The 14,995-nt window shown below is 49.8% G+C and overlaps 1 protein-coding gene across 1 annotated transcript in view; it reads right to left on the bottom strand.

Annotated features, from left to right (window-relative positions):
• LOC142257980 (uncharacterized) overlaps positions 1–12,400 on the bottom strand; it is a 347,977-nt gene extending 335,577 nt beyond the window's left edge. Inside the window, exon 1 of the mRNA XM_075330327.1 lies at positions 12,119–12,400. The gene's annotated coding sequence lies outside the window, so the exon portion shown is untranslated. The remainder of the gene's footprint in view (positions 1–12,118) is intronic.
• Between the last annotated feature and the right edge of the window lie 2,595 nt (positions 12,401–14,995).

Raw genomic sequence — 14,995 nt, 5'->3', positions numbered from 1 at the left:
GCAGATATCAGTCTATACACAGAGCACTGTACGGCAGATATCAGTCTATACACAGAGCACTGTACTGCAGATATCAGTCTATACACAGAGCACTGTACGGCAGATATCAGTCTATACACAGGGCACTGTACGGCAGATATCAGTCTATACACAGGGCACTGTACGGCAGATATCAGTCTATACACAGAGCACTGTACGGCAGATATCAGTCTATACACAGAGCACTGTACGGCAGATATCAGTCTATACACAGAGCACTGTACTGCAGATATTAGTCTATACACAGAGCACTGTACGGCAGATATCAGTCTATACACAGAGCACTGTACGGCAGATATCAGTCTATACACAGGGCACTGTACTGCAGATAACAGTCTATACACAGAGCACTGTACTGCAGATATCAGTCTATACACAGGGCACTGTACTGCAGATATCAGTCTATACACAGAGCACTGTACTGCAGATAACAGTCTATACACAGAGCACTGTACTGCAGATATCAGTCTATACACAGGGCACTGTACAGCAGATATCAGTCTATACACAGAGCGCTGTACTGCAGATATCAGTCTATACACAGAGCACTGTACTGCAGATATCAGTCTATACACAGAGCACTGTACGGCAGATATCAGTCTATGCACAGAGCACTGTACTGCAGATATCAGTCTATACACAGAGCGCTGTACGGCAGATATCAGTCTATACACAGAGCACTGTACTGCAGATATCAGTCTATACATAGAGCACTGTACAGCAGATATCAGTCTATACACAGAGCACTGTACTGCAGATATCAGTCTATACACAGAGCACTGTACGGCAGATATCAGTCTATACACAGGGCACTGTACGGCAGATATCAGTCTATACACAGAGCACTGTACGGCAGATATCAGTCTATACACAGAGCACTGTACGGCAGATATTAGTCTATACACAGAGCACTGTACGGCAGATATCAGTCTATACACAGAGCGCTGTACAGCAGATATCAGTCTATACACAGAGCACTGTACGGCAGATATCAGCCTATACACAGAGCGCTGTACAGCAGATATCAGTCTATACATAGAGCACTGTACTGCAGATATCAGTCTATACACAGAGCACTGTACTGCAGATATCAGTCTATACATAGAGCACTGTACTGCAGATATCAGTCTATACACAGAGCACTGTACTGCAGATAACAGTCTATACACAGAGCACTGTACTGCAGATATCAGTCTATACACAGAGCACTGTACGGCAGATATCAGTCTATACACAGAGCACTGTACTGCAGATAACAGTCTATACATAGAGCACTGTACTGCAGATATCAGTCTATACACAGAGCACTGTACTGCAGATAACAGTCTATACACAGAGCACTGTACTGCAGATATCAGTCTATACACAGAGCACTGTACTGCAGATATCAGTCTATACACAGAGCACTGTACTGCAGATATCAGTCTATACACAGAGCACTGTACGGCAGATATCAGTCTATACACAGAGCACTGTACTGCAGATAACAGTCTATACATAGAGCACTGTACGGCAGATATCAGTCTATACACAGAGCACTGTACTGCAGATAACAGTCTATACACAGAGCACTGTACTGCAGATAACAGTCTATACACAGAGCACTGTACTGCAGATATCAGTCTATACATAGAGCACTGTACTGCAGATATCAGTCTATACACAGAGCACTGTACAGCAGATATCAGTCTATACACAGAGCACTGTACTGTAGATATCGGTCTATACACAGAGCACTGTACTGCAGATATCAGTCTATACACAGAGCACTGTACAGCAGATATCGGTCTATACACAGGGCACTGTACTGCAGATATCAGTCTATACATAGAGCACTGTACTGCAGATATCAGTCTATACACAGAGCACTGTACAGCAGATATCAGTCTATACACAGAGCGCTGTACAGCAGATATCAGTCTATACACAGAGCACTGTACGGCAGATATCAGTCTATGCACAGAGCACTGTACTGCAGATATCAGTCTATACACAGAGCGCTGTACGGCAGATATCAGTCTATACACAGAGCACTGTACTGCAGATATCAGTCTATACATAGAGCACTGTACAGCAGATATCAGTCTATACACAGAGCACTGTACTGCAGATATCAGTCTATACACAGAGCGCTGTACTGCAGATATCAGTCTATACACAGAGCACTGTACGGCAGATATCAGTCTATACACAGGGCACTGTACGGCAGATATCAGTCTATACACAGGGCACTGTACAGCAGATATCAGTCTATACACAGGGCACTGTACGGCAGATATCAGTCTATACACAGAGCACTGTACGGCAGATATCAGTCTATACACAGAGCACTGTACGGCAGATATCAGTCTATACACAGAGCACTGTACGGCAGATATCAGTCTATACACAGAGCACTGTACGGCAGATATCAGTCTATACACAGAGCACTGTACGGCAGATATCAGTCTATACACAGAGCACTGTACGGCAGATATCAGTCTATACACAGAGCACTGTACTGCAGATATCAGTCTATACACAGAGCACTGTACGGCAGATATCAGTCTATACACAGGGCACTGTACGGCAGATATCAGTCTATACACAGAGCACTGTACGGCAGATATCAGTCTATACACAGAGCACTGTACGGCAGATATCAGTCTATACACAGAGCACTGTACTGCAGATATTAGTCTATACACAGAGCACTGTACGGCAGATATCAGTCTATACACAGAGCACTGTACGGCAGATATCGGTCTATACACAGAGCGCTGTACGGCAGATATCAGTCTATACACAGGGCACTGTACTGCAGATATCAGTCTATACACAGAGCGCTGTACGGCAGATATCAGTCTATACACAGAGCACTGTACGGCAGATATCAGTCTATACACAGAGCACTGTACGGCAGATATCAGTCTATACACAGAGCACTGTACGGCAGATATCAGTCTATACAAAGAGCACTGTACGGCAGATATCAGTCTATACACAGGGCACTGTACGGCAGATATCAGTCTATACAAAGAGCGCTGTACGGCAAATATCGGTCTATACACAGAGCGCTGTACGTCAGATATCAGTCTATACACAGGGCACTGTACGGCAGATATCAGTCTATACAAAGAGCACTGTACGGCAGATATCAGTCTATACACAGGGCACTGTACGGCAGATATCAGTCTATACAAAGAGCGCTGTACGGCAAATATCGGTCTATACACAGAGCGCTGTACGTCAGATATCGGTCTATACACAGAGCACTGTACAGCAGATATCAGTCTATACACAGAGCTCTGTACTGCAGATATCAGTCTATACACAGAGCACTGTACGGCAGATATCAGTCTATACACAGAGCACTGTACTGCAGATATCAGTCTATACACAGAGCACTGTACGGCAGATATCAGTCTATACACAGGGCACTGTACGGCAGATATCAGTCTATACAAAGGGCGCTGTACGGCAGATATCAGTCTATACACAGAGCGCTGTACGGCAGATATCAGTCTATACACAGAGCGCTATACAGCAGATATCAGTCTATAAACAGAGCGCTGTACGGCAGATATCAGTCTATACACAGAGCACTGTACGGCAGATATCAGTCTATACACAGAGCACTGTACTGCAGATATCAGTCTATACACAGAGCACTGTACGGCAGATATCAGTCTATACACAGAGCGCTGTACTGCAGATATCAGTCTATACACAGGGCACTGTACGGCAGATATCAGTCTATACACAGAGCACTGTACAGCAGATATCAGTCTATACAAAGGGCGCTGTACGGCAGATATCAGTCTATACACAGAGCGCTGTACGGCAGATATCAGTCTATACACAGAGCGCTGTACAGCAGATATCAGTCTATAAACAGAGCGCTGTACGGCAGATATCAGTCTATACACAGAGCACTGTACGGCAGATATCAGTCTATACACAGAGCACTGTACAGCAGATATCAGTCTATACACAGAGCACTGTACGGCAGATATCAGTCTATACACAGAGCGCTGTACTGCAGATATCAGTCTATACACAGAGCACTGTACGGCAGATATCAGTCTATACACAGAGCACTGTACAGCAGATATCAGTCTATACACAGAGCACTGTACAGCAGATATCAGTCTATACACAGAGCACTGTACGGCAGATATCAGTCTATACACAGAGCACTGTACTGCAGATATCAGTCTATACACAGAGCACTGTACGGCAGATATCAGTCTATACACAGGGCACTGTACGGCAGATATCAGTCTATACACAGAGCGCTGTACGGCAGATATCAGTCTATACAAAGAGCACTGTACGGCAGATATCAGTCTATACACAGAGCACTGTACGGCAGATATCGGTCTATGCACAAGGCACTGTACGGCAAATATCGGTCTATACACAGAGCGCTGTACGGCAGATATCGGTCAATACACAGGAGGAGCTGTACGGCAGATATCGGTCTATACACAGAGCGCTGTACAGCAGATATCAGTCTATACACAGAGCGCTGTACTGCAGATATCAGTCTATACACAGAGCGCTGTACAGCAGATATCAGTCTATACACAGAGCGCTCTACTGCAGATATCGGTCTATACACAGAGCGCTGTACGGCAGATATCAGTCTATACACAGAGCACTGTACTGCAGATATCAGTCTATACACAGAGCACTGTACAGCAGATATCAGTCTATAAACAGAGCGCTGTACAGCAGATATCAGTCTATACACAGAGCGCTCTACTGCAGATATCGGTCTATACACAGAGCGCTGTACAGCAGATATCAGTCTATAAACAGAGCTCTGTACTGCAGATATCAGTCTATACACAGAGCGCTGTACTGCAGATATCAGTCTATACACAGAGCGCTCTACTGCAGATATCGGCCTATACACAGAGCGCTGTACGGCAGATATCAGTCTATACACAGAGCACTGTACTGCAGATATCAGTCTATACACAAGGCACTGTATGGCAGCTATCGGTCTATACACAGGGAGCTGTACGGCAGATATCTATCAATACACAGGTTATTGTATGGCAGATATCAGTCTATACAAAGGAGGCGATGTACGGCAGATATCGGTGTATACACTGCGCTGTACGGCAGATATCGGTCTATACACAGCGCTGTACAGCTGATATCAGCCTATACACAGCCCTGTATGGCAGATATCGGTCTATGTGTGGCGCCCCTGAGGCTTCCGTTGCCACAGGTCATTGCACCCCACCAGCGGTGTGATGCCCCATTCTGGGAGAGGAAGAGGGTGAACTCCGGTCCCCTGGTAAATCCACACTACACCCATTGCTAGGGACACACAGGACCAGGGAAAGTGGCAGGCAACCCTCCCATGCTGCATGCTGGGAGGGGCCGTAAGACCCATCCCTGCTCCCATAGGTTACAGCTTAGCAACTGGGGAGGTGGGAGGAGCCATCTGAGAGCAGACAGAGATAGGAAGGTCAAGGTTAGTCAGTTACCTCGGGGAGTGAGAGAGTGAAGGGAAGCAGCATGTAGTCGGAGGAAAAGAACGAGAGAAAGGAGGGAGGAGGAGGCCTGCTGGAGGCAGGCAAGGAGGAGAAAGAAAGGAAGAAAGAAAGGGTCGCAGGGCCGCGGGTAGTCCTGGAGGTACCACGAGCAGTCCTTGTTAGGTACCGAAGAGAGGGCCTAGAGGCGCCACGGGTAGTTGCAGGCTGCGGTGGCCTGTTCCACATTGACATCGGTGGAGTGATTAAGCTGCGACAGGGGACGGTCCCTAGAGACTGGAGGAGTGCAAAGACAATCTCCAAACAGTAAAAACCGAGGCCCAGGGACGTTGTAAGCTCCCAGGGCCAGAACCCATAGCAGACGTCCAGAAAAGGGGTAATCAGCCGACAGGTGACCCCCCCAGCCTGGAGGCTGTAGTGGAGGCCAAGCCAGGTCCATCCTAACTAAGGCAAGGCTAGCGAAGACAGCAGAGAAGGAGACACTAAGAGAAGGGTACCGGCTTTCACACTCTGAATCACCCAGAAGGCGGAGGTCCCTGACAGCGGTCCCAGCAGTCCAAGGGTCCTGCTGCCCTGACAAGAACTGTGAGTAAAGAACTTGAACTGCACCCTTGAAGTTGCCTCAGTTATTTCATCTGCATAGACATTCACAAGCACCAACTGTGCCCCGGGCATTGCTCCACCTGTGGGGAGCAGTACTACCATTGCTGCCATAACATCATCCCGGAGGCCTCACACAGCAGCGGCGGCTTATTAGCCGCATACCACAGGTGGCGTCACGAACACAACCATTAACAAGCAAGCCACATATTCTACTGACACCCACCAGGGCCACGGAGCCGGGCCCAGCCACCACTGACTACCACCGGACTAGTCCGGCCCGGCACCGGGTGTCCCATAGCCCTGGGGTGGGCGAGTCAACTTTTGGCATCACGAACAGGATTTCGTGCCCGGTCTAACCGGGTACTGTGCGCCTGGAGAACCGTGTGACAGACTGTGTACTTTACTGAGAAACCGCCGCCATTAGCGCTGCTGAGAGCTGGAAGAAGGGGGGCGTGTCAGAAGAAAGGGTGCGAAGAGAAGCCCCGCCCCCTTGTCCAAGAAAAGCGCGCGAAGCGGTGTCCGCCATAGAAAACGGAAGAAGTGGCGACTAGATAAGCTGGCTGGCAGAGAGAGTCTAAATGCCAGATCAGCAGATAAAGACAATGTACCTGATCGCAAACGGAGTAATGCCGGTCGTGATGGGCTGGGCGCCAGTCTGGCGCCAGATGCTAGTGCAGCCCCCGGCCCCGCCTCCGAGAAGGGAAAGGGAGCAGCCGAGTGGCGTGGTCGAGCACTCGAGCAGTGTTCCAGGCAGCATTCCCCAGGTCGGAAGCATGACGGAGGAGCTGCAGAGAGGTGCACCAGGGACCGGCAGAGAGGATCTCAAGCTGGACCTGCTCCAGGAAGAAATGAGAGTTCTGGCCCAGAGGCTGAGCAGCATGGAGGTGGAGGCGGACCGGCGGAGAGAGACACCGAGGGTGCCGGAGGATCTGGAACGGTGGATGGATGCCGCGGAGCAAGCGCAGGGTGAGCAACCAGAAACCCCGTCCAGTCCGGACCCAGGGCCCCGCCATGAACCCCCGCTTAGCCCCTTCACTGACCCCCTGGCCTTCCCGGCCTACCCAGCGGACGCTCGGTGGGGCACCGGAGGCCTGCCTGAGACCCCCGCAGATGGAGCCTGGGGTGGAGTGAACCCTGAGCAACTAGTGGGCCCCCTGCCGAGTCCCCCTGTGAGCCTCCTGGGAATGGCATCCCCGGGAGTGAATTGGGACGCAGCGCCCATAGAAACCAGGGGACTGCAGCGGCTGCTGCTCCCCAAGGAAACTCCCCTGGCCAACGAGCTGACGTGCCGGAGGCTGGTGGTCGAGTACCAGCGGGAGCGGGAACTCCGGGAAGAGAAAAGAAGGGCCCGAGAAGTCGCCAATCTGGCCTCCAAGGAAGAGGTCAGGAAGGCCCTGAAGGGGACCGAGTGCCCAGTAAGACGGGGCACCGTAGTTGATTTCCGGCAGGAAGGCGGCTGGGGCTTCATCCGGGAGCCCGGCCTGGGCAAGGATGTGTTTGTGGCCCGGAGAGACATTGAGGAGCACCTGCCCAGAGGCCACCCAGGGCGCGATGCCAAGCCGGGTGATGTGGTTGAGTATGCCCGGCTGATGGGGGACCGCGGGTGGTATGCGCTGCACGTGCACATTGTGCAGGAAGAAGCGGCCCCGGAGGAACCGGAGTGGCGCCGCGCCATGCCATCTCACAGCGATTCCCCTGTCAGCAGCAGCCGCAGCCCTCCCTCCAGACCGACCCAGGCCGCAGAACATTGCAGCGGGCCTACAACAGTTACCCAGGAGACGCAGACCAGGATCTCCATGGCGTGTGTGATGCAGGGTGCCCGGCCAAAGCAGGGCCCTAGAGACCACAGCAACAGCCCCCTGCAGACAAGCAGCCCTCTGCAGCAGCGCCGTGCAACGCCTACAGGCAGCCCCACTCCAATCCAGGCTGCAGGACAGCGCAGAAGGTCAGGGACCAGTGCTCAAGGGACCCAGACGATGATATCGTCAGCGTACCTGCTGCCAGGAGCCATGCCGGAGTGGGACCCTGAGATCTATCCTCGAGAGTAAGGAAGATGAAGAGCTGCCGAACTGTACATAGCCCCTCGTTCTTTTTGAAGAAGTCCCTCGTGTTTTGCCCCTGATTCTTTTCGAAGATGACACCCTTTCCTACTGTTCTGCCCCTAATGCTTTGTGAAGACGTCACCCCCCATGTTATGTGTTACCGGGCCACTGAACTGGAATGTGGGCCCCGGTGGAAGTGTATGTGTTATGTCCTACCAGGCCACTGGACTTAGTGGCTGGTATGTTGTTTATATGTCTTATGTAACCAGGCCATTGGACTTAATGGCTGGTTGATTAGGTCATTTTGTTTGATTGAAAGAAACGAACTGCCGGGCTACTGGACTTGTAGTAGCCAAAAATGTAATTAGTTGCACCCGTTGTGCCCCCTACCAGAATTATGGGGGATTTGCCCGAACCGTGCAATGGACTGGAAGTGCACACTTAGAGTTTTCTTTATAAGAAGTTCGCAACGTTTATGATATGTGCCTCCCATAAAGGGAAGAAATGTTTTACTGTTTTATGTTATTGCATACCAAAAATGTTTTGCAGTTCTCCCACTTGTTTTTGTTGTTTTTCAGCCCGAGGACGTGCTGGGATTTGCTGTGGGGGAGTGTGGCGCCCCTGAGGCTTCCGTCGCCACAGGTCATTGCACCCCACCAGCGGTGTGATGCCCCATTCTGGGAGAGGAAGAGGGTGAACTCCGGTCCCCTGGTAAATCCACACTACACCCATTGCTAGGGACACACAGGACCAGGGAAAGTGGCAGGCAACCCTCCCATGCTGCATGCTGGGAGGGGCCGTAAGACCCATCCCTGCTCCCATAGGTTACAGCTTAGCAACTGGGGAGGTGGGAGGAGCCATCTGAGAGCAGACAGAGATAGGAAGGTCAAGGTTAGTCAGTTACCTCGGGGAGTGAGAGAGTGAAGGGAAGCAGCATGTAGTCGGAGGAAAAGAACGAGAGAAAGGAGGGAGGAGGAGGCCTGCTGGAGGCAGGCAAGGAGGAGAAAGAAAAGGAAGAAAGAAAGGGTCGCAGGGCCGCGGGTAGTCCTGGAGGTACCATGAGCAGTCCTTGTTAGGTACCGAAGAGAGGGCCTAGAGGCGCCACGGGTAGTTGCAGGCTGCGGTGGCCTGTTCCACATTGACATCGGTGGAGTGATTAAGCTGCGACAGGGGACGGTCCCTAGAGACTGGAGGAGTGCAAAGACAATCTCCAAACAGTAAAAACCGAGGCCCAGGGACGTTGTAAGCTCCCAGGGCCAGAACCCATAGCAGACGTCCAGAAAAGGGGTAATCAGCCGACAGGTGACCCCCCAGCCTGGAGGCTGTAGTGGAGACCAAGCCAGGTCCATCCTAACTAAGGCAAGGCTAGCGAAGACAGCAGAGAAGGAGACACTAAGAGAAGGGTACCGGCTTTCACACTCTGAATCACCCAGAAGGCGGAGGTCCCTGACAGAGGTTCCAGCAGTCCAAGGGTCCTGCTGCCCTGACAAGAACTGTGAGTAAAGAACTTGAACTGCACCCTTGAAGTTGCCTCAGTTATTTCATCTGCATAGACATTCACAAGCACCAACTGTGCCCCGGGCATTGCTCCACCTGTGGGGAGCAGTACTACCATTGCTGCCATAACATCATCCCGGAGGCCTCACACAGCAGCGGCGGCTTATTAGCCGCATACCACAGGTGGCGTCACGAACACAACCATTAACAAGCAAGCCACATATTCTACTGACACCCACCAGGGCCACGGAGCCGGGCCCAGCCACCACTGACTACCACCGGACTAGTCCGGCCCGGCATCGGGTGTCCCATAGCCCTGGGGTGGGCGAGTCATATGCACAAGGCACTGTACGGCAAATATCGGTCTATTCACAGAACGCTGTATGACAGATATCAGTATGGAGAAAGAAACTAATTATAACTGAGGATAGAGAGCTTGCAATCTAACATCTGGGCCCCCTGTTCAGCTGGCTGGTTCAGCGGGTGAGCACAGATAGTTACAGCAGAGGAATGCTTGGGAAAAGACAGGAAGTCTGAGATTTGTTCACGCAGAGGAGGATAACTGCCTTCCTAAAGGTACCGTCACACTAAGCAACTTACCAGCGATCCCAACAACGATAGGGATCGCTGGTAAGTTGCTAGGAGGTTGCTGGTGAGATGTCCCACTGCGACGCTCCAGCGATCCCACCAGCAACCTGACCTGGCAGGGATCGCTGGAGCGTGGCTACACGAGTTGCTGGTGAGCTCACCAGCAACCAGTGACCAGCCCCCAGCGCTGCGTGGAAGATGCTGCGCTTGGTAACTAAGGTAAATATCGGTAACCAACCCGATATTTACCTTGGTTACCACCGCACGGAGCTACACGTGCAGAGAGCAGGGAGCAGCGCACACTGAGCGCTGGCTCCTTGCTCTCCTAGCTACAGCACACATGGGGTTAATTACCCGATGTGTGCTGCAGCTAAATGTGCACAGAGCAGGGAGCAGCGCACACCGCTTAGCGCTGGCTCCCTGCTCTCCTAGCTACAGCACACATCGGGTTAATTAACCCGATGTGTCCTGCAGCTACATGTGCACAGAGCAGGAGCCGGCACTGACAGTGAGAGCGGAGGAGGCTGGTAACAAAGGTAAATATCGGGTAACCAAGGACAGGGCTTCTTGGTTACCCGATGTTTACTGTGGTTACCAGCCTCCACAGAAGCCGGCTCCTGCTGCCTGCACATTTAGTTGTTGCTGTCTCGCTGTCACACACAGCGATCTGTGCTTCACAGCGGGACAGCAACAACTAAAAAATGGCCCATGACATTCAGCAACAACCAACGACCTCACAGCAGGGGCCAGGTTGTTGCTGGATGTCACACACAGCAACATCGCTAGCAACGTCACAAAAGTTGTTCGTTAGCAGCGATGTTGCTAGCGATGTTGCTTAGTGTGACGGGGCCTTAACTGCATACGCTTTCTCTCATCCAAGCATCTTTGGTAGACACTTTGTCTCTGGTGTCCAGATATGAATATTGAGGTTAGTATAGATCCGATATCTATGGGAGATATGTTTTCGACATTGTAGGGAAGGAATGAACATAACCCAGTCATTCACATCACCGTGAGGCCTGCCTATGAGCTTCAAATTAATATCGGGCAGATGGATTACAATTCACATATCATATTTCCCATCTTTATAAAGGTAAAATTGTTATTGGAAACATGATCAACTATCTTCCGCCGGGATCCTTCCGGGGTGAAAATATCATGAAAGTTGTGGGTATAAAAAAATTCTAAGTCATAGCCACATCCATTGACCAGCTCCATCTGAGGTAATCAAAGGGAGGTATATGGGCGTAACTTTCACTGGAAGTTCTTGCCTTCCCTAAGCTCTGATACCATAGCCGTAACACAGATTTAGTAATTTTCTTTCATTATTTATTTTTATTTTATGCGATTATACATGCTGTATACACCTGCAATATACATCAATACACCCCCATATACTACACCTGTAATATATTACATCACTACACCCCGATATATTACACCTGTAATATATTACATCACTACACCCCCATATACTACACCACTATATACTACACCTGTAATATACTACATCACTACACCCCTATATACTACATCTACAACATACATCACTACACCCCCTATATACTACACATGTAGTATATATCACTACATCCCTATATACTACACATGCAATATACATGACTACACCCCTATATACTACACATGCAATATACATGACTACACCCAATATATACTACACATGCAATATACATCACAACACCCCTATATACTACACATGCAATATACATCACTACACCCCCTATATACTACACATGCAATATACATGACTACACCCAATATATACTACATCTGCAATATACATCACAACACCCCAATATACTACATCTGCAATATACATCAACATTAATCATCACTCACCTCTCCCTCCCACCACTGCAGCTCTTGTAGGGGTCCCCACCTCTACTTCTCCTGTTCGGGTTCCCACCTCTACTTCTCCTGTTCGGGTCCCCGCCGCTGCTGTTCTTGGGGGAGACCTCCAGGGGGTCTCTCAGGAGGAGGATTCCAGATCAGAACTGTGCAGATGTATATGAATCAGGAAAATGACCACACAGAGAGGTATTTCTACTTGTAAGAAGCACAGTTGAGTTCTTCTTCCCTTGTATTCAAAGCATAGCATATTATACAGCTTACTCAGTACATCCAAATTATCTCTTAAGCAACCAACCAGCTTGGCTCGAGCTCGTTCTCTTATTTGGACAGTCTTTCCTGTACAGCAACATTCCTTTAGTAAGTCATTCAGGTGTGTCTGGGTGTGGACGAGCGTCTACTCAAGAATGTTACTAATTCATGTCTAACCGGTTTTCAGAGTATCTGTCCTACACTGTGTGCAGAATTATTATTAGGCAAATGCGTATTGTGATCACATGATACTTTTTATACATGTCGTCCTACTCCAAGCTGTATAGGCTGAGAGCCAACTACCAATGAAGTAAATCCGGTGATGTGCATCTCTGTAATGATGAGGGGTGCGGTGTAATGACACAACACCCTATATAAGGGGTGCATAATTATTAGGCAACTTCCTTTCCTTTGGCAAAATGGGTCAGAAGCGAAATTTGACGGGCTCTGAAAAGTACAAAATTGTGAGATGTCTTGCAGAGGGACGCAGCAGTCTTGAAATTGCCAAACTTTTGAAGCGTGATCACCGAACAATCAAGCGTTTCATGGCAAATAGCCAACAGGGTCGCAAGAAGCAAGTTGGGCAAAAAAGGCACTGCTCCATTTTGCATGGGCCAATCTTCTGGGAAGTCACCTAGAATGGTACGGATCATCCTCTTCTTTCTTTCTACCACTGGAGGTTGGGGCTGGGGTACATCTGTAACTCTTAAGGGCTCTGGACATTTCTTCAGGTGGTCTCGGGAGACGGTAGCCGTGGTTCTTTCCTGGTCCTTGCTAATAAGGCAGGTCTTTTGGTTGTCGAAATTGGATGGTTGTACCACATAAGACTCCTTTTCCCATTGATCATCCAGTTTGTGCAACTTTCTTTTCCTCTTCAGTAGTACCTCACCTGGTGAGAAAGGGGTTGCTTTTGCCTGTCTGTGAAAGTTTCTTTCTTGCCTTCCTCTATTCTGATTCAAGTTTTCTTCAACCCACTATTGAATCTGCTTGTACTGGATCTGGCGACATGAGTCCCAATCCGTCTCGGGCAAGTAGGTTTCAGGCAGCTCAACCTCTATCTCTAAGTCCACTGGAAGTCTTCCAGGCCTGGCTCTCATCAGGTAGGCGGGTGTGCACTTGGTGGATCCCCCCGGAATGTTATTGTAGATGTCAACAAGATCTGGCAGTTTTTCAGGCCACTGGTTCCGCTCCTCAAGTGGAAGATTCTTTAGCAAATTGATCACAAAGTGGTTCATCTTTTCACACATCCCATTCGTTTGCGCATGGTAGGGCGTAGTGCGTATCTTCTTGCACCCGTACAGACTGCAGAATTCCTGGAAGATTTCAGCCTCAAACGCTGGGCCTTGATTGGTGAGGACTCGATCAGGATACCCATGCAGCCTGCAGAAGTGCGCCTGGAAAGCCTTTGCCGCTGTGCTGGCAGTTAGATCCTTAACAGGTACCACCACCAGGAATTGAGAGTAGTGGTCCACATCGTGAGTGCATAAGTGTAACCACTTCTGCTTGGGGTTAGCTTGACATGATCCAAAGCTACAATCTCCAGGGGCTGTTTGGTGACTATTGGTTGGAGTGGTGCTCGCTGACTGGTACCATCATGCCCCCTCAAGGCACAGGGACCACAGTTCCTGAACCAGGCTTCTATGGAATCTCTCATCCCTATCCAGTAAAAGCGACATCTCAACAACATCTCCAACTTCTTCCATCCAAAGTGCCCTGCTCCATCGTGGTACGCTTCCAGGACCACCGGGACATACGCTTTGGGTATCACGATCTGGCAGATTCTTTCATGCGTCTTGGGATTGGTCAGGCTCCTGCATCATTTGCCTCGGTGAAGATATAGCCGACTCCTGTCCTGCCACAACTTTTTAGGTTCTGCTGGGGCGCCCGGTTCGAGGCGAGAACCAGCCCGGGCTAACAATGCTTTAACCAGCCTGATTGCAGGCTCACCATCCTGGGCCTCTTGCCAACCGTGGTGGGGCAATGGATCAAAGGTTGCTTCTTGTTGATGGCTATAGGGCCCAGACCGTTCTATGTTAGTGGGCCGGTGAAAAGCAGGTAATTCAATCTGCTCCAGGTCATCCTCATTCCTCCCATTGTCACACAAATGGGGCATTCTGGACAGTGCATCTGCATTGGTGTTCTTGCGGCCAGCCCTGTACTTTATGATAAAATCATAGTTTGCCAATCTTGCAACCCAGCATTGTTCCAGTGCTCCAAGCTTCGCCATGTCCAGATGGGTCAGTGGATAATAATCCGTGTACACGGTAAATTTTGTGGAAGCAAGGTAGTGTTTGAATATCTCAGTCACGGCCCATACAAGTGCCAAGAACTCCAGCTTGAAAGAACTATAGTTCTCTGGGTTCCTTTCTGCGGGCCTCAGTTTCTGGCTGGCATAGGCAATTACCTTCTCCTTACCGTTCTGCACTTGCAACAGGACCGCTCCCAGTCCGACATTGCTGGCATCCGTATACAGTATAAATGGGAGACCGTAGTCGGGATTATGCAAGGATCTCATCCCCCGTCAGAACTGACTTCATTTGTTCAAAGGAATCTTCCTGTTCCTTACCGCACTTGAACAGAGAGCCAGAGAGCTTGTCATGCGTGGACGTCTTGCAA

The sequence above is a fragment of the Anomaloglossus baeobatrachus genome, chromosome 1 (assembly GCF_048569485.1).
Source record: "Anomaloglossus baeobatrachus isolate aAnoBae1 chromosome 1, aAnoBae1.hap1, whole genome shotgun sequence".
Classification (NCBI taxonomy): domain Eukaryota; kingdom Metazoa; phylum Chordata; class Amphibia; order Anura; family Aromobatidae; genus Anomaloglossus; species Anomaloglossus baeobatrachus.
Note: the sequence above shows the minus strand (reverse complement) of the source record. Positions and strands in the feature narration are given on the sequence as shown.